We start from the raw sequence: 23951 nt of genomic DNA, 5'->3' as shown, positions 1-23951 counted from the left end.
CCACATGTGGTCTCAACATGTCAAATGCTTGCTGTAAAACTTCTTTTGCTCTGCCAGGTGGGCTATAGCACTTGTCTTCCCTCTCATAAGCAGTGTTGAAGAGGGTTGTGTCCTCCTGAGCCACTCTGAATTTGGCAGATGGGTTTCGGTAGCACTGATGTCTGTACGGCAGTGCTGAGCTCCTCTGGGAGCGGAGGCATTATGTAAGGCTGAGCTCTTCCCTATAGGCTTATGGAAAACTGACAATGCTGGAATGGGGCCAATTTAACTGGGAAAACTGAAGTTGACTAAGCTTGAACAACTTAATTATCACATAAAGTTAAAGAAGTAAATGGCTTTAGGCCCCATTTAAGAAACCAGGGCTGAAAGGGTGGAAACAGGAATAAGCTGCTTTTTTCTCTGTGATCAGATAAGAAAGAGAAATCTGCAGTGCTGCTGTAGCTGGATATAAAATAAAAAACCTGAAGTTGCAGTGGGTAGTTAAAAAGCAATTAAACTTTCAAGAACATATTCCTCAGTAGCAGTTTGAGGACACTGTTGTATTTTTTACCCAGAAAGAAGTCCAATGTTTTGAAGATAATTTTCCTAAGGTTAAGGTAGTGATTAGAGACCTATAACTCACAACACCAGGTTTAGGAAAAAGTCTCCTTTGTGTCTGTACTGTGGGTAGCCTGTCAATGCCATGAGTATCTTTAGCTTTAGCAGTTGTGTTGCTGTGCTGCTATTTGGCCTCCGGTGAGGACTGTGGAATCCTTGCTTTTAACAGATGTCTCGGTCTTTTTTTTTTTTGTTTTTGCAGTTGATTGAGGTCAGAAGAAAAGTTGGTTATCGGTTTAAATGAGCGTAGGATTGAATCCAGTGAAAGATAGGAGGCTGGATGAAATTTTCTTTCTTACCAGTAAGCATAGTAGTGAAAAATGTCAATATGCATATTTCATTGAGCATAACCACTTACTTCCTGAACCATGAGAACAACTGAGTATTTTTGAACAAAGTTTACATATGCAAATATTTGTAACACATGTAAATCAGAATGAAATGCAAACCTACAGGTAAACCAAATTTTTATATGCATCAACACTTTTCTTGCTGAACTATATATAACCATAATATACACAATTTCTGCAGAACCTATATAGGTCCTTAGTTATTCCACTCTTGTTGACAGTATCCTTTGGAAATCTGTATCAACATTATCTTGAAGAAAGAGTAAATATGAGATTAATGTCAGTGACATTAATTGACATTTCCTACAGAAATCCAGAACATGGAAAGGAACTTTAGAAGTTGTAATCATACATTTGCCAGTCCTAATTATGACATGACAGTAAAATTCATGTTTCTTCATCTTCTTTGCCCAGACCATGAGTTTGCATTTTAGTTGCACTGTAATAGTCTCTAAGTGCATCATGGCTACGTTTCATGTTTTTATATAAATGCTGATTGTAAATGGCATTAAACATGCATAACTCTTGTTTCTTAGCAACCTTATTTTTTAAACAAAGGGAGGTTGAATACATATAATTTATTTATTTTATGCTGTCAAGACAGACATATAATGTATAACAGACAAAACTGATACCCAGCAGTTGCTGATTGTTTTCTATTATCTCCATAGAGCAAGTTAGAAACAGTTGTGTTAGATAATTTTAAAAAAAGACTACATCTTCTTCTTAGCCATTCCTTCCTGGCTAAGCATGAGAAGCGAGGTCATCTCTTCTCTAATACAGCATAGTGCAGCACAGTAAATGATCAGTCACTAGAATCTCCCAAAGTAAACTCTGGAATTGCCAAAGAAAGTACTTCCTTCCTGGAGAATGAAAAAAGAGATTTAGTGTTAAATTTCTAATATGGGTTTGTTCATGCATATGGAGTCACATTCATTAAAGAAACAATTACAATAGCACAGACTAACTAGAAGTGTTTAACTTAAAAATGAAGAATGAGAATCTGTGAAACTGAAAGCATGCCAATTAGGAGTGTTGTGGTTTCATCCTTGAGCTAGGCAAGTATGTCTGAGTGTTCAGCTGTCTGAGAAACAGTAATTTCCCTAAAATATCACTGGAGACTATCTCTGCACTCAGACTTATCATGATGGTCCTCACTGGTTCGAACTCTCTGTCATTCTTCCATTAATGACACTCAGGGAAGACTTTGTTCAGTAACACCCACAAAACCTAAATAACATTTAATTAAATAAGGTCTCTGCTAAGATTTAATATGCTAACATCAAAGCATCTGGAAAGTGATCTTTGTCTCTGACAGAAGGTTTCCCACAGACAAGAAATAGTCTCAGGTTCTTGCTGACAACACATACAGAATAGCTAATTTGTATTAAGCATGTATTTACAGAAGATTCCCTTTATTCATTGACAGTCACATTCTAGGAACTATTTTCATGCGGGTGTGTGCTAAATACACAAGTCTTCTGTGTTGTTTTTATTGTTGCTGTGGTTTAACCCCAGCTGGCAACTAAGCACCACACAGCTGCTCGCTCACTCCCCCCCGCAGTAGGATGGGGGAGAGAATTGGAAGGGCAGAAGTAAGAAGACTCGTGGGTTGAGATAAAGACATTTTAATAGGTAAAGCAAAAGCCGCGCACACAAGCAAAGCAAAACAAGGAATTCATCCACCACTTCCCATCAGCAGGCAGGTGTTCAGCCATCTCCAGGAAAGCAGGGCTCCATCATGCATAACGGTTACTTTGGAAGATGAACGCCATCACTCCAAACGTCCCTCCCTTCCTTCTTCTTCCCCCAGCTTTATATGCTGAGCATGACGTCATATGGTGTGGAATATCCCTTTGGTCAGTTGGGGTCAGCTGTCCCGGCTGTGTCCCCTCCCACCTTCTTGTGCACCCCCAGCCTACTCGCTGGTGGGGTGGTGTGAGAGGCAGAAAAGGCCTTGACTCTGTGTAAGCCCTGCTCAGCAGTAACGAAAACATCCCTGTGTTATCAACACTGTTTTCAGCACAAATCCAAAACACAGCCCCATGCTGGCTACTGTGAAGAAAATTAACTCTACCCCAGCCAAAACCAGCACAATTGGTTTTTTGTTTTGGTTTGGTTTGTGTTGTTTTTCATAAAATTTCCCCAACATCTCTATCACAGATCACTGTATTTTTCTCCTGATATAATCTGAAGCAACCTAGCTGGCTATTTTGCAATGTGACATCCTTTAAGCAGCTGACAGTTACCGGCTTATGCAGATGTTTTAGCACCCTAACAAAGCAGAATCTATTTACCAGCTGTACGCAGCCTGGAATCATTTGGCTTGAAAGACTGTGCATTAACTTAAATTTCTTTATCACTTTAGCTGACATTTAAGTTTCACTTTGCTCTGCAAAGTCTTAATCTGAAATCAAGTATGACCAAACTGAGAGTACATTTTCAGGGAAGGTGTTAGCACAGCAGTGCAGGAAGGAAATCTTATCAGCTTTGTTGAGCTCGGTCGGTTAGTTACAGAGAGTCGTTTGTCAGCAGAATCCAAAGCAGCAAAGCTGCAAGTACTAGCTAGGAAAATGAGGCCTGATCCAAAGCCTGTTGGAATTGATGCAAAACAATGTTTAATTACTTGATCCTTTTCTCTCTGAAGTCAGTGAGATGTTGACATTTATTTCAACAGGAGAAGTAGCTCTACGGCTTTGATATGTATTTCTCAGAGTAGTGACTTCTGCAAATCAAAGCAGAATCAAAACTGTATCTGAGCACACAAACCCAAATGTCAGAAATGAAAATACAAAATATCTGTGGAATAAACCCCATAGGGCACTGAGGACTCGGTGTTAATAAAATGAAGACTTTTAGTGATATTCCTTAGGGAAAAAATCCAAATATATCCCTATGGAAGACTAAATCTTTTAACAGCTGACTTAAAGACTGGCTACAACAAGGACAGAAAAAGAAGAAAATGCAACTCTTTGTAATAATGATTTATGCTACCTTTCATAATGTCCACCTTATTTGATTATCTGTCAAATCTTTTCAAAATTCAAATACACCTTACAAAATTATATGTGCCCCAAGAGAAGTTTCAAACTTCTTAAGGTTCTGGTTGTTGCTTTTCAGAACTCAAAGTGTTTCCACGATTTGTAATTACAACATCACCACAGCTGACATTATCCCTTACACGAAGTGAAATGACACTGAGATGTGACTCTGTTGTAGGAATAAATATGGGATTATAATTTTATGCCTTACTAAAATGAGAGTTATCCTAGAGAGCATGAGGCTCATTTCTTCTGCCTTCAAAGAAGGAATTTTTTGATTCATGAACTGAAGATTTTGAAGAGGGTGGTACTGGCTAGCTGGGTACTCTCGATATGAGACTGCAGTTATCAAAGTGTCTTAGGAAATGAATCAGTTCATGTTGAATGATACTGGGTGCAAGAGATCATCTTGTGCTCAGATTTGGTGTATTATTAGAAATTTCACATCAGTAAAATCCTTTTTAGCTTCAGGGAGATTTAACCAGCAACGATGTGATCCAAAGAGTGAAATTTCCTAGATTTGTGTCAGTAACCTGCATCAGACAAGCTCTATCTCCTTTTTGTCAAAATATCAGAGAAAATATTGATATATGGAAAAAAAACCTAAACAACTACCCCCCCCCACACACACACCCAGAACCCAAACAACAGAATTTTTGCATTGAAGAAAGGAGGACTAATGTTACCAACCTGGGGATGTGTTACTGGCCAGGTGTGCTGTGGGATAGTTTGTTAGAGCTTGCCCTCTTAAAGGATAGAGGCAACACAGGGCAAATATAAATCCTGGCAGCCCTGTGCCAATGTGGGAGAGCTCTGCTGCTGTTACTGCAGCAGAAGCGGTGAGTGTATGAGAAATTGCTAATATGAGGAAGGTAGGGTGATGAAGGACCCATCCCCAAACTTCCCTAGTAAATGAACTTGTAGTCATCTGTGGGAAGAGGGCTAGAAAATGAGCTAGGTGTGTTTTGTTGGTACTTCTGTCTGTCTTTTTAACTAAGAAACAAGGATCCTGTGGAATAGTTTAAATATTCATTATTATTATCAATGAACCAAAATGTTTTGAACTGTTCCTCAATAGACATGTATAAATCTGTTAATGTGTTTAGAAACTTGAACAGAAATGTTGCTTAGAAGGTGTCTCACACTAGAATAGTTCCATTATATGCTAAGGGTATTATCTGATACATTCAGGATCGGGTAGGAAGGGCTATTTCCTGCACATGTGGTAAGAAAATCCAGCTATTCCAGGCTCCAGGAAAATTATATGCTCCCACATAAAGAATTCAGCTTCCTTTCCTTAGATCTGTTTTCTTTTTGTCAACCTATAAAGAAAAATTCCTTTAAAAGAACCACTCTAATGGCTTTATATGTTCATTTAAAACAAAAAGCATTACTGAAGGAAGAGAATATGAAAATTTGTATTTAACTACTGATTCTCACCGGAGATGAATATGATGACGAACTTCAAACCAAGAGCAGGGAAATACCTATGTTACCCATAATGGCCTTTCACATGATGTAGTAGAATGTCTAGGTTTCACCCTCATAAGCCCCCATAAGGTAAGGAAGTCTTATTACCTTCACCCTATAGATCACGAACTGATACACACCATGTATGCATGAATTCTCAAAGTCATAAAGGAGATGAGTGGTGGAGGAGGGAGTTCAGCATGGTCTCCTGAGACCCAGGCTGCAACATAACAACCAGACCATCTCTTTTGTATAAAAAAGTTCAGTTAACTTTGAAGAAATCCACAATTAATCAGAAAAGATCAGACAGGTTGTTCAAATACCACAAGAAGGGCTTTTATTGTGTTGGATATGTAGATACTATTACATTTACAAGAATTTAAGTAGATGATAGGCTTGCACATGTCAGGAAAGGGAGTGCTTTACATAATCAGCCGCAGCGAGGGGATGAACATCCTACAGCGGAGCTAGCAGGCATGGCTTTATACTAGTTGATAAGGCTGGATTGTTTTTCATAAGGGCTATTCTTATTCCTTTTTCCTATCCTTTCAACGGGGGAGAACAGGCTAGGACTGAACAAAAAAAAATCTGCAAAGCAGCTGCACTGTTAAAAATAATGGGTTAGGAACTTGGTCTCACTGGAAGGGGAGGCTGCGCAGCACCCAGGGAAGTCACTATTTCCCTTTATGGTTGCATGTCCCACACTTCACATAAGGGAAGGTGGGCTAGGGTAGCCAACCGAGCCGCATGTAATGCCAAATTTGTGGTTCTGGATTAGTGTTTATTAATCTAATCTTTACTGAAGTGTTTTCATCTTAGCCCAGAGTGATTAGACTGTATCTTAGTTATGTTTTCCTCTGGAGAGAGGTAGGTGTGACTGTGAATAAAGAATTTCTTAATTCTGGTTAAGTAACATCTAATGAAACATAATTTAAAAAGATGGTTATGATAATAGTTAAGATTAGTGAGTGTGAACTATACATTCATCTTTTGGCCATTTTCAAAGCTCAAATATTTAAGGGCAATCAGTAAATATACTAATTATAGTTATTAGAATAGCAAGGTCCCTGGTGGTCTTCATGCAGCCCCTGATGTGTCTCCCTAGGGAGCACATAAAAATTTTGGAAGGACTTGGCAGGAGAGGGTTATCTTTTTATGGACTTACTTACCTACTAACTTCTTCTGAGAGGAGTGGAGGGAAGAGAACAGCTGGTAAAAGTGAAGAGAGATATGGGAGGCCAGTGCTGTAAGCATCTTTCCTAACCAAGAAGGAACATCTTTCCTAAAAAAGGAAGTTTTGGAATATTTCCCAGGAGGGGTTAAATTCTTTTTGACTTTGTATTTTCTGGTTCTCTGTGGAGGAATCTTGCTTTCATGTGGCTGTCAATGCTGGACTGAAACTAGGAAGTCTTTGTACAATCATATAGATATTATTTCTTTCATACACACATCCCCCTTTGCTATCCACAGATCACTTTTGCTGGAAGCTTGCCAAGAGCATTTTCTCATTCCTTGTTCTTGCCTTCCTCAAGGCTGCTAAAGAAGATAGTCTTTTAGATAACAGGGAAACAGTATGCACCATTATTTCTATACTCTAGCTTTTATCACTTTGAGGAAAAAGTACATTTAATATCCCAGAGTTAAATGAGCGGGTAAACATACTGCAATTCAAAAGTTAATGATTGAGTAAAACTTGGGTTCAGCCAAGCACGATGCAAGTAGCTAGAAGACAAATTTCAACCCAAATGAGAGATATTTTCCACAAAAAAATTCTTACCTTGAGGTCAACAAATTATTTTAGAGTTGGTTAAATGCTTGGCTCGTTAGAGATTGGGTTACATTCACCTGTGCATGGATAAATAGGGCCACATTCACACTTGTTTTCTCTCCATGTTTTCCAAAGCAACTTTAAATTTGGCTCAGAGCAGGCAAGTGTGAAAAAGGTCAAGTAGCTCATGTCATGGCAGACTAGGGTCCTGCTCCCTTGTTCTGCCACAGCCTTCTTCAAGGTCACTTAAGGTATAGTGTCTGTGTGGCACATGCCAAAATATTTATGAACGTTTTAAGTTACCTAAAAGTAGGTCTACTGAGGTTTTTATCAAACCTTTAGCAGATACGAGCTTTAGCTGCAGAGCATTTTACCCTTCCTGTTGCAGCAGTTCAAGTGAATCCTAATTGTTTTTCTTTGTTCTTCCTTTTTTCATAAAACTTCACTTCTACCGTTAGCAAGGTGTTGTTATTGTTGATGAAAGTCAAGGAGTTGTAGTGTAAGTGCTGCTATCTTGAACTTTCTTTCCAGCAGTTTTCCATTTGCTTGCCGACCTAAATCTTCTTAAATCTCCTGAATATATGACAAGCTTTAAGCTTCCTCAAATACAGAACCTAAACAGACAAGGGAAACCATTTCCGAGTTCCCCGTTTCACGCTCTGCCGGATGGGCTGACACACACACCGCTTCCCCAATTTACAGCTGGTACCTTCTCCACCGCCCCGCCGGTGCCTCCGCGGGGAGCAGCAGCGGGGGACGCCGCTGAGGGCCGGACCCTGGCCAGCGGGTGAGCCCCTGCCTCCAGCCGGGGCTGCAGGCGGAGCGGGGTGCGCAGCCCACGGGGCACGGCCGGTCCCGAAAAGCCGCGAGGGGGCGTGGGGGGGAAAAAACCAAACCCGCGACTGGGGGCGGGGGGGGAAACGCACCTTGCTCGAAGCACAAGGGCGCCCGGCGGCGGCTCGCACGGGGCTGGGGCGGCCGGCTCGCCTCGGCCCGCCCCGGCCCGTCGGCCCCGCCCCGAGCCGCCCGGAGCCGAGCCGTGCCGTGCCGAGCCGAGGGCAGCATGCGGAGAGGCGCTGCCGCCACCGGTAGGTCCGCGGGGCGCGCTGCCGCGGGCGGAGCAGGTGCGGTGGGAGCGGGACTCCCGCGGGCGGCGGCGCCCGGGGCCGGGGGGTCCCTCCGCGGGTGAGGGCACCCAGAGCCGGGCTCTCCGTCCGCGGGTGGCGGCGCTCGGCGCCGCGCCGTCCCTTCCCGGGGCGCCGGCGCCCGGCTGAGCGCGGAGGGCTGCGCGGCGGGTGCCCGGCCGGGCGCGCGGCAGCTTGCTGCGCCCAGCCCGGCAGGCTGGGCTTTGCTTGGCGGATTTGTTCTTGCCGGCCGCCGCGCTTTCACGGCTGAGGGCTGTACTTGCCCCCGCGCCTTTGCGGTGACGCAGGGTAACTCCGTGGGCTCGCTCTCGCGCCGTGTCGGCGGGCGACGCAGGGAAAGTAAAAATAATCTTTAGCTTCGTGAGTACGCTGGGGATTAAGACAGCAAAATGCTTTCCAAATGTGTTACAACACTGAAGTGGGCTATTAGTTTGGACGCGTCTTAATGAGCGTGTTAATCAGCGTAACATCCTTCTCTGCTCACCTTTTGGGCTAATTGAATATGGCATCTGTTGGGTTTTTCTTTGTGCTTTGAAGTATGTCTTAACCTATGATAGTAATTGTCTTGTCACGCTCATTGCGTTTTTAATGTGTAAATTCAGCATGTGACTTGAATTCAGATAGTTGGCCGTGGGTTGGCTCGAAGACTGATGACTGTAGATTTATTTGCCCCTAGGCTTATAGGGTTGAACCGGTATCAAAAAGTTTTAAGTTCTCTCTCAAACTTATCGGAAAAGATCTGGAGGTCTCTGTCGACTTCAGAAACCGTTTACAATTGGCAACCTTGTTGGTATTTTCAGCCCAAATGCAATCTGAGCGTGGAAACCAAACTACATTCTTGTATCTAAAGATTGTCCCTGCAGGTCAAACCTGAGGTGTGTTGGCATGGCCAGGAAACTTCATATGAGTGCAGACTTCCCCCCCCCCCTTAGAGACCCTAAATCTTGTAATAAGATGGAGCGGTGCAGTCTTGTGCCACCAGGCCCGGCTGGGGTGTAGCTGCCCCCTCTCTGACTCTGCTGTTGGTTTTGAGGAAGTTCTTAATCTCTCTGTGACTCAGTGTCCTAATCTTTAAAATGGCTTAATAAGACTTGTCACGCTTGCCTCCCAGGGATATTAACATGTAATTGATGTTCATGAAGTGCCTTGATCTGGGAGAAAAGAGGGCATCTTGCTTCCCTCATTTCGCCACTCCTATATTGGTTGCTAATTATACTACATGGGTGGAAAACAGATTATCCAACAACCAAACTGGAATTCATGTCTGTTATCATTTACACAAGCACTCTAAATAAGTGTCTGTCCATGTATGCTTAGTTTGAAGTTATCTGGTTATTTATCTAAATACAGTGGGTTTCATCCTTTCTAGAGGATATGTCTGAAAAATGCACTTCCAAAATACTGTACCGAAGCATCAGCAAACTTTTGCTCCTAATTCTAGAGGTATGATACAGTTTTTCTCTGTGTATTATGAGGTCAGTAAACGTTTTAAGAATTAAAATTATGTTGACTCACTTCACACTCGACACATCCTTGATCTTAGTCTTACTCAGGCTGAATCTTATGTTGTCTCAGTTTCTGTCATGTTTCACTTCTTTAGAAACTTGAAAAATGTACAATTGTACAATTCTCTGCTTGAAAATACAAGTTGTCTTCAAAATACAAGTGCTGTGTTTATCTCTGTAACCATTTTACTTGCTGTCCAAAGCAGTAATTAGCCTCTTTACTCCCCTCACTTGAATCTCACCCCACCTCCTCCTTATCACTGCTGCTTCCCCCCTCGGGCAGATAGCAGAGCCCGCAGTGGCAATAGCACAGGGCTGGGGTGATGGGGTCACCAGCAACATATGCCAGAAGACATCAGTATTCCTTAAAGCAGCTGGTATGAATGGACACACCTACTTACAGCACAGGCATAATGGTCTTTTTCAGCTAAAGCCTTGGGTTAAGAAATTCTCAGTCCTTTTCCTACATCTTGGATTCTCCATACTGCAAGGCTGTGTTCTGGGAGGCTGCTTTATGATGAGGCTGACTAGCCAGGTACCAGCGCATTCGACTCATGCATTTTATGCAGTTCTCCTTTTCAAGATTGTTGCTGCAAAATGTATATTGTCCCCCACGAGAAACAGACCTGTCAAGTTCATACCTGACTAATAAAGGTTTTAAAATGCTGCTTGACGTTGGTTAGTTAGTTCTCTTCTCTTCACAGTACTAGAAAAAGATATTGGAGATGCAGCTTATACTGTGTGGTGGAGAAATGAAGTTCCAATGGGAAACTGAAGGATGCTGCATCCAAATTCTTCTTGCCATGTGGCCTGCAGCAAGCGATGTGACTTTTCCTGCCCTATCTGTAAAACTAGGTGAATTCTTAGCAAACCAGTAAACTATACAGAAATGAGAAATCATCTCTTAAACTCTGCATTTCTTTTATTTCTTGTTCTTAGTTGCCTTAATGCTGCCCTAAAGATGCACAGCAGTAAAATATCCCTGATATCAGGGTGGTGGTTGCATTGCTGTTTGTGAGGAGTTCAGGTTTTCTTCAGTTTTGTCTAGAATCTAGAGGTAAGTATGATCTGAAAAGATTTTGTTTTTTTCTAAGATATTCTGAAGCAGAGTTTTCTTGTCTGGTGTCCGTGTCCCATTCCTTGTAGAGATGAGAGAGCCCATTTTTTGGCTGGAGATGTTCTTTAAGCATAAGAAACTATAAAACAAGAGAGGTGATTGCTATCCGGTTTCTCCGTGAGTGTGCTTTAAGTCTTTCACCTCTTTTAGCACGTACCTTGTATCTGCTCCAGCTGTCTCACTGCTCTGGTATTTTATAATTAGTATCTTGAAAACTCAAGGGAAAACTTTCAAATGCTATATATTTCCCATTGGGACTCTTTCACGTGGCTGTAACGTTTGTTGTGAGTCCTTGGTAACGTGTATCTGTTCCTCAGGAGTCCTTTGTCTCAGTTAGATTCCCCTGGCGTCAGCAGAAAAACTCTGTTTTCTAGTGGAAGAAGCTTTGCTTCTTAGGGCCATGGTGTGTTTTGATTCCCTTAAAACGAAGACAATTTCAGATGACTGAAATTGTCTGCCTCCCCGTATGGTCCTTCTGTTTTCTCAGCTTGCTCGCGTGTTGCGTTCAGAGCCAACACACTACAGGAAGGCTGAGGGGTTGTGCCTACAACCCCTACAATGTGCCTACAATGCTTTGAATGCCTGTACAGGCAGCCTGGCATGCATGTATCTGTATAATACATGTGTACCTGTATAATCTACATTTAGCATGTGCATTTTGTACGTGAGCAAATTTTCTTTTCTTTTCAAGCTTTCTGTGTGAGGAGTCCGTTAATTTGAAAAAATGCAGCCTCTGCTCTGTGTCTGGCACCCTGACTGCTAAGGGATGGCACGCTGTTTGCTTTACTCATCACTAGGACCAGTTTTAGGGGTGTTTATGCTGCAGTTTGACTCATTCAGAAGTGGTATTAGTAGTTCAGGGTATTCCAGCATGGTACATTAGATTGTTTCCAGAAAATACAGATATTCTAAATTAAGGGTATTAAGTGTCCACTGATTCAGTGACCGTACAGATACATAGTTAATGTTGTATTGTGACACATTCTGGAAATTGCTGGGTTTATTTCTGACATGGAGAAGATGACTAAGAATAACTCTTTCATCTATGCATAGTTACATTTACAAGCAAGTAAAAACTTCCCCAAAATGATCTTTAGTCATATTTAGACTCTTAGTTCCATGAAAGGAAAAAAATTCAGACTTGTGCTTAAATCTGAGCTGCGTGTGCTATCAACCCCTCTTCCTGCTCTGGACTGTTGTTCAGTGAGGGGTTTTGGTTTTTTTGTTTTATTATCCTCTCCAAATTTTTGTGGGCATGTACTGTGTGGGGAAGGGGGGGAAGAGAAGCCCAATTCCTTGTTAAGAAAGGTAGACCCTACCTCAACACAAATTATAATAGACACTACTGCCCTAGCTTATATTCAGTTCGAGTTCTGATTATTTTTATTTCAGTGTCCCAGTAACACTGATGTAACTAGGAGGAAAGTCTGAACTCAGGTTCATTTCTTCTTGCTTTTTTCCTCCTAGAGCTGTTATGGTAAGACCTGGTGAGGGGGGGAATAATTCTGAAGACAACCCATGGGTTCAGAGATCACCTGCCTGTCTGTTTCTGGACACTTTGCTACGTTTTGTTAACTGGTCTCTGAAACCTTCCTATTTGGGGCCTGACTCCTTCAGGCAGATGGCTTATTGAGTTGTGTGATGGGAATATGTGGATTAGATTTAAACTTTTGTTCTTGTCACTGGCATCTTGTCTGCATTGGTCTGGACAAATAATGCCAGCAGTTCTTCCACTTGCTGCATTCAGCCAAGTGGATACTACCAATTCAGTTTTTAAAATGACTCTGCCTGGCATTCTAAGTGTGTGTTGTGGAGTCTCGGCTTCTTAAAAAGCAGGTTCGTCGGATCAGTTAGTTCACAATAAATCCTTCTCAGACCTTTTAAGCTTGCAGCTTATTGCCTGTGTAGACTGCAGTAATGCCCAAGGGGGTGTTACAGTTTATCCTTCTGTGTAACTGCCATAGCCAAACATCAAAATAGAATTTCCAAAGCCATGTGAAATTTTTGTTGGGAATATGTGGGGATGTTTTGTAATCAACTTTAAATATAGTCTTTGGTAATTCAATTGCTTATCTTAACTCTTCTGCATATTTTATGTTGTGGTTTGGGGGTTTTTTGTATAGTGTTACTTTTGAAAGACTGAGTACATCAAAATACTACTTGATTCAGATAACGTATTTTGCCATTTTCTTACCTGAATAGGCAACTCCAAAAGCCAACTGGAAGGCTTTTAAATCTTCCAAGATGTCTTTTCCTAGTCTATCATGTGCAAATCATATATGATGGAGTCCAGCAAAAAATTAACAGATTGGTTTTTTTTTAAAAAAAAGGCAAAGCAGAAAGTAGAGCAGGAGCAGAAGATACATTTTCCCCTCTCTTTGAGAAGACTTGCGTTTGGCAGATAGTGGAATTCTTTTTTGCACGTAATCGGATGAGAGTATATCGCAATAACTATAATCTGTGTTATTGGCTGAGGTGAGTCCCATCTGTTAGTGGTGTTAGGTATGTACAGTACCCTTGGTCTCTAAACTTGTGCACACGGAGCAGCACAGAATGATTAGAGAAACAAGTGCAGTCTCTGAAGGCAGTTGCTAAAAGCAAGGGAGAAATTCATAATGCAACACAATGTTCTCTGCTGACACCGTTTCCAGCTGAAAAACACCTCTGGTTAAACATTACCCTTAATAAACTTTAGAAGATAGTGGGTAGTTTTTGGTTTCTGCTTACTCAGGAGATCAGCTTCTTTTTGTACAGGATCATCTATTGTATATTCTTGTTATCAGGCTGTTTATTATGGATTTTCTTTATGCTGTGTCACCTTGTGCTGAGCTGGGGAATAATTTTAAGTAGCAATCTGAGCTGACTAGGAGAAAATTCCAGGCTTGTATTGCAGGAATTACTTGAGCTTGACTTCATGGTAGTTAGTGTATAGTCAGTGCTGATTTTATTTATTTATTAATTTTAAATATTCTTGTCATCGTCACTTCACCCCAGCTGTGGCTCTGGCACAGTATATACTTGTACACTTGAATCTCCATTGCTTTTCTCTTGTTAGAGGTCATAAAGTTGGTTGAGTCACCATCCCTGGAAGTATTTAAAAGACGTGTAGATGTGGCACTTAGGGACATGGTTTAGTGGACATGGTGGTGTTGGGTCAACGGTTGGACTCAATGATCTTAGAGGTCTTTTCCAACCTTAATGATTCTATGATTCTATGAAAGGAGTGAGCATCCTGAGAAGAGAACTTACTTCTCCAGGTCTCATTTCCGTCCTAGCTGGACTGAAGGAACTGCTGATGACATCTGGTATTTGGGTTTGGATAATTTATGTGGATGAGTTCTCTTTCAGATCCAAACTCCTAGCCTTCTTCCCAGTGTTTGGTTTTCCCCTTTCACTGAGTGCTAAGGATTCCTATGGTTGTCACCTGTGCAACCATTTCTGTTGGTTCAGAAAATTGTTTAAGTAATTGCACAGCTGTAGGGACAGAAGAATATTGAAGTTGAGAGACATTTTTCAGATTTCAGAGGTTTGCTTGATAAGATGAATGCAGATTGTAGGTTCCTCCCATTTCTGTCTATGGATTTTTAAAAGTAACAGCTGACACTCCTCTTACAGTATTTGTGTTCAGAACATTAATGTGGTTGAATGAATATCAGAAATGTGCACATGTTTAAGGCTTGGAAACGAGCTCCATAAATACGAACTATTGGTGCGTATTCAAAACTGAATTCAATGGATGTAACCAAATACCTCTTGCTGTAATTACTCTCTGAGACACTGCCCTTGCACCAAGTCAACATTAGGTGTCCTAGCAAATGCATTAGGAAGAATAAGGCTTGCCTAAAGAACTGAATACATCCCAACAGCGAACCTGTTATGACAAAAGAAACCATCTTTCTGTTGTTCTGATGGGGGGGTGTATGTGAGAGGGGAGAAGGATTAGGGTGGTTGACTTTATTTCCTGGAAATGAATAACATACATTTTTCAGTGCATAAAACGGATATTACTCAGTTTGTGACCTGCTTCCTAGTAAAAGTGTCTTGAAGTGGGGATTGGTTTAAATCTGTTGCCTGCGTTCCTGACATACAGTATTGTGTGATGCTGTCTTGTCGCAGAGGCATGCAATGTGCCACGATGTATAAATAACCCTGTGTGTCAAAGGTAATTTGAGACAATGTGCCAAATATTTAATGAAGCGCTGGGTCTTGTCCTGGGTATATATTTGGGAGTAGGTATCTGAGCTGAAACTGCAGCAGAGGGGTGATGAGTAATGTAATACTCCCCAGCACATACTGCAGAGCTACTCTGTACAGTACAGTAAGACACAACCAGCACTACAGGTCAGCCGCATCTTATTTATAACTTTGATGCTTAGATAAACGGACAGGAAAATAGGTTAATGTGCACTAGGCCAACCTGCTTTGGGCGTGTTGTGGGGAAAAAAATTGCCTTTAGTGTCCTCTGTGGAGTAATTTTAATGAATACTTCACATATCAATTTTCAATATAAATGCAGAATAGCATACAAAGGGGAATGGCTTTATTCCTTCGGGAGCAGCACTTCTCCCCTGGAGGTGAACTCGGCAGGATGCTGACCTCGGGCAGTTCAGTGCTCTTTGTGCCTCTAATGCAGAGTTAAGGTATCCTGGGGCTGATGGCAGCCCTGCGAGGGAGATGGCTTTGGGAGATGCGAAGCAGCAGGTGCTGGCAGAGGAAGGAGGAGCTGTGCTGTGCACCGGGAGCTTGGCAGAGGCCTGGGTGTGAGCGGCAGAGGTGGATGCTGGCCCATTGCTCGGGGAGAAGGTTTCTGTCTGGGTTTCCTTCTGATCTGGGGAGTTTTCCTCTGTGTATTTATGTGGGAAAGGAGATCCACAAGGTCTTTATCTTACACTTGCCTATGCAAAAATGCAAAGGGCAGGGTTATTTTCTTTCTCCCCATTTTCTTTTTTACTGAGGAAGGAGTTGTGATTGTTTCCCGAATGCATGCATGTAGAGGGCTCCAGCAATCTTTCTAATGCTTTTTCACGACAAATGCAGAAGCTTGATAATATCTTAAGGCCTTCTTTATGCATGCTTTTAAATATATACCACCAAACCTGTATATAGCTACTTCTTTAGCCACTACCTGACTTAATGAATGGATTGATGTTACTAGTAACTTGTGTGTAGAAGCACCTTCCAGCTCAGTTACGGAGTAAAAATGTTTGTGTCCCATTTATTTTATGCTTATTATGCATTAAAACAGAACAAAAGGAATTACGCAGCTATTTCGGAGCAAGATGAGACATTTTGTGTGTCGTTCACAACACTTTCGTCTTACAAAGGTAAGCCCATGGTTCAACCTGACATGCCATAAAATACACAAATGGCTTAACACTGTTTGACAGAGTTTCTTGCCTCAGCTTTTTCTAACGGAGCATTTGTATGTATCCTTCATATGGTCAGGTAAAGCAGGTAGTTCTACAAAGCAATGTCAATACATTGCTCTTTTGCCCTTTGAGGTAAAGCTTTTGTGGGTTCCTTGACAAGTAAAACATTCAACAGGACATAAGTGCAAGGTCCTGCATCTGGGTCAGGGCAACCCCCGGTATCACTACAGGCTGGGGGATGAAGGGATCGAGAGCAGCCCTGCCGAGAAGGACTTGGGGGTACTAGTGGATGAAAAGCTGGACATGAGCCAACAATGTGTGCTCGCAGCCCAGAAGGCCAATCGTATCCTGGGCTGCATCAAAAGAAGCGTGGCCAGCAGGTCGAGGGAGGCGATTCTGCCACCCTCCTCTGCTCTGGTAAGACCCCACCTGGAGTACTGTGTCCAGCTCTGGAGCCCTCAGCATAAGAAAGACACGGACCTGTTGGAGCGGGTCCAGAAGAGGGCCACAAAAATGATCAGGGGGATGGAACACCTCTCCTATGAAGAAAGGCTGAGAAAGTTGGGGTTGTTCAGCCTAGAGAAGAGAAGGCTTCGGGGAGACCTTATTGCAGCCTGTCAGTACTTAAAGGGGGCTTATAAAAAAGATGGCGGCAGACTTTTTAGCAGGGCCTGTTGCGACAGGACAAGGGGGAATGGCTTTAAACTAAAGGGAGGTAGATTTAGACTAGATAGAAGGAAGAAATGTTTTACGCTGAGGGTGGTGAAACACTGGCACAGGTTGCCCAGAGAGGTGGTAGATGCCCCATCCCTGGAAACATTCAAGGTCAGGCTGGACGGGGCTCTGAGCAACCTGCTCTAGTTGAAGATGTCCCTGCTCATTGCAGGGGGGTTGGACTAGATGACCTTTAGAGGTCCCTTCCAACCCAAACTATTCTATGATTCTGTAACTGACCCAGAACATAGTAAGATACATGTTCCTAAGGTGATCTGGCTTATTTGAAATCTCAAGCTAATATAACTACAAACACTGGCTTCTGTCTGGAAAATAGCTGTATAATTATTTAAGTGTCACTTAGTTCACTGATTTCTGAGATAAATAAAGGAATGGCATATATAGTGTAGCAGGTCTGCATTTGCGTACAGGATTTAATTTAGAAGTAAATATTGATGTGGATATATCACAGGTTTTTCACTCTAATAGTTCTAGTGTGCAAAGAGATGGTGAACCACTACTTTTCAGTTTCATTTGCTCTACTGAAGTAACAAGCAAAGAATGGCAAGGCTTTCCTTGTCTGCCTGCCTAATTGGCTGTTGTGTAGACAGTATGCTAACCTGTGTGCAAAGTTTATTGAAAATGTGTGTGAGAGAGAATTATTGGTACTTCTACAAAGTAGAAAGCAAACTTACTTCATTGCTTTGTCTGAATTTCCTGCTAGGTATCAACAGACTTTGTAAGGTTGTGATCAGTGCTTCTGATGAGTTCATGGAAGCCTTCATTGCATTTATTTTTAATGACTGTTTCTCTAATGAGAAAAATACACCCTTGTCATACTAAGAAGCAGCTCATGTTTTGAATCCAAATTTTCTACTTTCCTTATGGGTTTCGTCTGTTGTCTAATATTTTGCTGGGATATTATGCCAGATGCAGGGCTGAAAATAATGTGGTTTTTTAATTTTGGAGGAGGAAGTGAAGCCAAACAGAGTTTTCTTCCTTTGGCTGATGATTCCATTGTGATTTTAATGATTATTCTGCTTTCTTGGGGGAAGATATCCAGAAGAGAGAGAGCTTTTCTCTTTTCTACCAGGTCTGGGGAATTTAAAAAGAAAACTAATTGATTGTTCTGGATGCAGTCATTAGAAACTAGTATTGACAACATAAGTATTACCTCTCACAATTAGAATTAAGCAAAAAAGGCAACATTAATTGTTACATTAATTATTTGTTTACCTTACAGGCCTATATTCACATGAATAGTCTCTGTCAAGTGTATCAGCAGTCACCTTTCTATTTTTAGAAATAGGATCCTAATTCCTAATATTTCTTACCTGATACATTTTAATCTTAAATAGAATATTAACAGTCATTGTCCTGTGCAAACAGTTGTTTCATATCTTGTCATGTGTTTTTTTTTTCTTGTTAAGGCTTCTTAAACTTCATTTGCAATGTTCTGTCTTTTCCCATATTTACAGATTGGTGGGAGGGGGAAGATAAGAAGAAATTACCTTTATTTTCAAATTGGTGGTTGAGTACCGACGTACCCGAATACATGCTTAGTCATGTGCTGTGATGCTGATGAGTTTCGCTTGGCACACCCCAGCAGATGCAGTCCCTCCCCTGTTTTCAGCAGAGCCATCTTCTCTGTGGTGCAATTGTAGATGACTGGATTTGTTTTACAGCAGTGACACAGTGTAATGATAACCTTGCCAATGCTAAGGGGAGGTGGAAACAGCTGAACTTTTTGCTTGTATAGCGTGTTTAAAAATTTCACTCAAGATATTGTGACTTGAAGGTTTTGGTCAATACTTACAAAACTGTCATGAACTTCTGTAAGAAAGTGTCAAAGTGGCAGTGAGGCTCAGGCCAAAGGTTCTTTTTTCTTCTGCCAAAATTGTGTTTTAGTTGCTCATTCAGGTTTTTTTGCCTTTACCTGTTTTTTCTCTCCTCTAAGCCTATATTCTAGATTATGTTCCTATTGCTTTTGATTAAAATTCCAGCAGTAAAATTTTCAGCTTTAAGCTGTGAGATGCGCTGGTGTGCAACCTCATAGGGATCAGCAAAATAGGATGTAGGCAAGAATGTAGAGAAATCATTTGGGAACTCCTGTGGTGATTGTGTTGGTAACTGTTGCTAGTAATTTGGGTTTTCTGTCTGGGAAATATAAGCATGTTGGATTTATTATGCTTCTTAACACGTGAAGGATCTGTGCCTATAAGGTTACAGCAGTCTGTCAGAGCCTGGGTGGACTCTTTACTCTGTGAAGGTAGCGCCTGCGAGTGCAGTGCGCTTCCTCTGCCTGCTCAGGCATTTTGTAGATCCAGAGAAGTGGAGTCATGTTAGCAGTGGCTGTGCTGAACGTCCTTGGTTGAGATCTTTGCCCCTGCCTGTGGGGTGTATGCCTTAAGCAGATTTGCTAGTCTGACCTTTTAACCCGCTGATGATTAATAGACCTCTGCCAGAGCACTGTGAGACATGGTTGCTCTGGAGCGGCCCTGCCAGTAAAGGTCTGCCATGAGGCAAAAGAAGTAATCAAGTAAGTGCAGCTGCCCCAATTGCAAGAAGATGGGCTGTGAGGGGCCTGCGCAAAGCTGTCAGCTTCTGCTTTTAGAAAGGAAGGGTGCTTTCTGCCTGATGTTGCATTGACCCATTTAAGATATAGTCTGACCTGAAAATACCGAGGTGAACTGTTCACATGTTGCCATACGCTGCCTGCCAAGATGCCTTGGAGAAATATGCGCTGTGAAAGTTGATTCATAATTAGTTGATACACTGGATATAGGAATCCAATGAAGTGCTGTCTTCTGCACTTTTTTCTAGTAATCTCTCTTAGACACAATTTATATAGTAAAAGCGGCATTTCATGTGCACATCCTACAGGCAACAACAGAGACTGTAGTGGCCACTCGTACAACTCAACATCTGCATCTTACAAGTCTACAATTTTTTTAGTCTCCTTCTTTTATGCAAACATATGGCATCTTTTGTTGCAGTGAAAAAAATAAGCTAATAATTGTAGAATCCTATCATGTCAATCATAGAAAGCTAGGAATAAACTGTTCTGGGTGTATTGCTGCATTAGGGCATCTGGTAAGCAATCAGTTGCTAAGGCTTTTGAATTTTTCTCAGTGTGCTTATGTTGCTCCCCCAGAGGCAGCACGCTCGTCAGGCTCACTGGCAGGACCAGTGGTCAGCAATGGGCAGAGGTGGAAGAGCCCCAGCTATGTGTGGTGGTGTGAGGAGGACTTAGGATCATGGAGCATAGATCAACCATCGCATGAAATACAACAAAAGAGTTTTTCATGAAAGGCTCCACATCATTAGTGGCAGCAGGAGCCCTGGGATATGCACTCACAAGCCAAATCACTGTAATATATCCTTGGATGTGCATGTGTGTGGTTTTAAATGTGGCAGTTTAAGGTAGCACATTAATGTGGCTAGAAAGGAGCCCCTTTTCCCTAGGCGCAGACAGCGGTATGTCTGATGGACCTCATTTGAAAGGAATTCCCTGAAGTTGATAGCATCAATGAAGAAGTCAAGCTCAGCCTAGCTTTGATAGAAACATGAGGTCTGACAGCCTCTTATCCTGCCTAGCTGCACCAGGCACCAAAAACACCACCAAAGAGACATTGCTCAAAGCCTTTGCTGTGATAATCTGTGCTACACACAGGGGAGGTTCTGGAGTATTTGAATTTAATGTATTTCGTAGTGATCTGTGCTTGGCAGGAATGAGGGCAGGGGTAAAAACTCCCATGTTGTACCTTAAAGAAATGGACTGATTCTGTGACTGTTACAGTCACTTTCCAGCTCCCTTTCATAACGATTTCTGATCTAGAAATGCATTATGGAAATCTCTTGACTGGCATACAAGTTTTTTTCATGCTGCTGTGCTTTTTAATTATTATTTTTTTCTTTTTTTCTTTGGGCTATTGGTTTGAGAGTTTTCTTTTAAGTAGTATCTGGCTGTAGTGTGACTTGCATGCAAAAGGAAGCGCTGTTCCTTGAAAATTTTGCTTCCAGAGCTTTACAATTGTTCCATACTGCTTCCTCTCCAGAATATTTCATTTGGGGTTTAGTTTGTATGTTGACTCACTTTTTTTTTTTTTGAGGGGGGTGAGCTAATACTATGCAAATTGTATCCATTTGGACCTGGTGTGCCAACTGTCCAAAACTTCTCGTGTATGCCTTTTTTCTTCTTTTTTTCCTTCTCTGCAATAACTGCACAATACCTGAAACTCAATTGTGATCACATGCCTGTGGGTGCAGCGTGTACTGAAGAACCTGTTTTTAACTTCAGTTCAAAATTGAAAGGGAAAATACTGCATCATAGTTCAGCTTTTACTTCAGAAAATATCATTGCTTTTCTTCGCTTTATGCAGTTTATTGCTTGCTCGTTCTCTTTGGTAATCCAAGTAGCAGTTCCAAGCAACTGTTTGTGGGGAGAAAAAAATAAAAATATTCATCTATCTTTAAAAAAAAAAGTATAAGTCAGCTGGAAAGAAAAGCTGAGGAGCAAAAAGCATCCAACAGTACCTCTGAAGTTCTTTTTTCTTTTCTCTCCCCCCACCCCAATGCTTTACAAAGCTGAAAGGTACTACATGATCTTTAGGGGTGTTTCTGCCAATTTGGGTTTTCTTTGCAGCACAGTAGTGAGTGGTGTTGTGTGGGGGTCCTTCAGCTGCTCATCCCTAACCAGCATCTGTCACTGTGCTGTGATGGAGGCAATGGCAGAATTTGGTCTGGTCCAAACCCAGCCCTCCTCTGTCTGCGCCTGTCCATCACCAGCCACCTCCGTGCTGATGCCTAGGCCAAAAGTCAGGCTCAGTATGGCAATGGCAGAGCGCGATGCCAAATGCAGGTCGCTACAGTCTGTAATTAAATGGCTAGGAAAGTGCAACGCAAGTAAAGGCTAGTTCTGTGCTGTTTTCATGGGTTTATGAATACTCGGAGCCCTATGTAGTGAGCTCCAAGGATGTCTTACTTTCGAAAGATGCTGCAACAAAGCCTATGCTGTTTCGTGTGTACAGCTCTTGGGGTACTGATTGCGTTAGTACTTAATCACAATAGTAATATATCCACTGTATTCAGGCATTAGCTAACTCTTTATTCCTAGTAAACTAAAGCTTGGTAACTGGAGTGTAGATGAAGGTCTGGTTGCACATTTCAGTGAAATAAAAGCAATACTTTTTACCTGTATGCAGAAGAGAGGGAGAAATCTGTGCCAATGTAAAACTGGAGAGAAGTCCAAGACATTGTAAGGTCTCAGGCTCAGTAATGAACTTTTTTTTTTTTAAATCATATTTGTAAAGTGGAGAACTTAACAGTATTTCCTTTGTGAATAGCTTACATGCAGAAATTTTTTCTCTCCATCCTTTTTCTGATGGTCAATTCTCTGTTTTCCTTCTTGGTCTCTATAAGCTGGGGGATATTAAAATTGTTTGAACTGTATATGAAGGAACTGTAATAATGAAATACATCTTCACGTCTTCAGTTGGTTTGCTTTACGTAAGCACATTTGATGAAGGGAATTTGGTTTTCTACTGATTACGGAGTTGAGTAAAAACTTTCAGTGTTCTGACAGTTCCCGTTCCCCAGATCCAGCTCTTTGCACAGCAGGCACAGCGAGGGAGGAGCACAGCGCTCGGGGGGGGGGGGGGGGGTCAGGCTCTGCAGGCTCAGCCTTGGGGACCACGCAGGGGCCACGGGCAGCCCACAGCAGCTGGGGCGAGGGTGCAGCCACCCCACGCCCTCCCTAGTGCGGCCCTGGGGGGCCGGCAGCACTGAGGCATGGGCCAGTGGGCATCCAGCTGGCTGGCAGAGGCTGGGCTGTGTTAAATCAAAATCGAATTGACCCAAAATGTTTCTGTAAACCACTTTCCTTCCTAAATTGTTGTTTTCTCTAACAAAGCCAGCTCTAATCAGGAGCTGGTGTACCAGGCGCTCTGCAAACCCAGAACCATTTGATCCTTTCTCTCTCTGAAAATTACAAACTGAGAGTTGGGGCACCAGAGCAGCTTTAGCTCTGCCTTCCTGTAGCTGTAGGAAGGGGAAGAAATGTGATGCCTTTAACCTGCTCTGGTACTGCAAACATTCTCAAATAAGCAACATGTAATCACCACATGGCATCATTTCAGGATCCCCAAACAGCTGTAGCTGTTACATGTAACCTTATGTTAATATATGGGAATGAAACAGTAACACTGTCTTAAAACTTTCTGGATATGTCTAACATACCTGCAATGTTTTTGTACTTGGACATACTTAGCTCTTTAAAAACACTATTAACATTGACTTTTGGATATGTATGTGTTGATGGTTGGCCATAGCCTCCTACAGATACATTCTTTCACTAAGAAATTTTGGATCTTCCATGCAGTAAAGCAAATGTTAGGACTAGATGACAGTGAGAAAAGTAACTTTTTAGAAAAAATGGACATTGTTCTTTGCCTTGGTGCTTTAGAAGTGCCTGCGTTCCCACAGTGTCTGCCCACTTACGTGCAGTGAAGTACAAGTGTGTGGAAAAATAAATTTTCCAAATGAAGGAATGACTAATGAAGAGCCTGATGATAACATCTTCTATGTATTGAAGCGTAGGTCATTCTGCTTGATAGGTGATTGGAAGCAAATGGCCAGTGTTGCATAAAGACTTTAATATGAGAAGGTACATCCACCTCTGACCTTCAATATTGTTGACAAGACTAACATAGAGGATTTAAACCTCAGGCTTTTGAAACCAGGCCGTGAGAAGAACAATTACTATTAAGAAGTGCTTTTTTGGTGTTTCACATTTTCTAGTGAACTTTTCTGTGCTGGAGAAGATGAATCATAATTTAATTCTCACTATATCTCAGCTTGTCTTGTGAAAATAGTGA

The 23951-nt window shown here is 41.9% G+C and overlaps 1 protein-coding gene across 11 annotated transcripts in view; it reads left to right on the top strand.

Annotated features, from left to right (window-relative positions):
* The window catches only part of MICAL2 (microtubule associated monooxygenase, calponin and LIM domain containing 2), a 159983-nt gene that overhangs the window by 14508 nt on the left and 121524 nt on the right, over positions 1 to 23951 (top strand). For 9 of the 11 annotated variants that reach the window (XM_076343967.1, XM_076343966.1, XM_076343968.1 and 6 more), the window contains exon 1: positions 8261 to 8314. The exons of 1 other annotated variant lie outside the window; for it this stretch is intronic. The gene's annotated coding sequence lies outside the window, so the exon portion shown is untranslated. Of the gene's footprint in view, positions 1 to 8260; positions 8315 to 10820; positions 10934 to 23951 lie in introns of those variants that run through there. One more of the 11 variants, XM_076343961.1, reaches the window with a different exon arrangement.

This window comes from Aptenodytes patagonicus, chromosome 7, assembly GCF_965638725.1.
Source record: "Aptenodytes patagonicus chromosome 7, bAptPat1.pri.cur, whole genome shotgun sequence".
NCBI lineage: Eukaryota > Metazoa > Chordata > Aves > Sphenisciformes > Spheniscidae > Aptenodytes > Aptenodytes patagonicus.
This window is presented reverse-complemented; position numbering and strand designations above follow the sequence as displayed.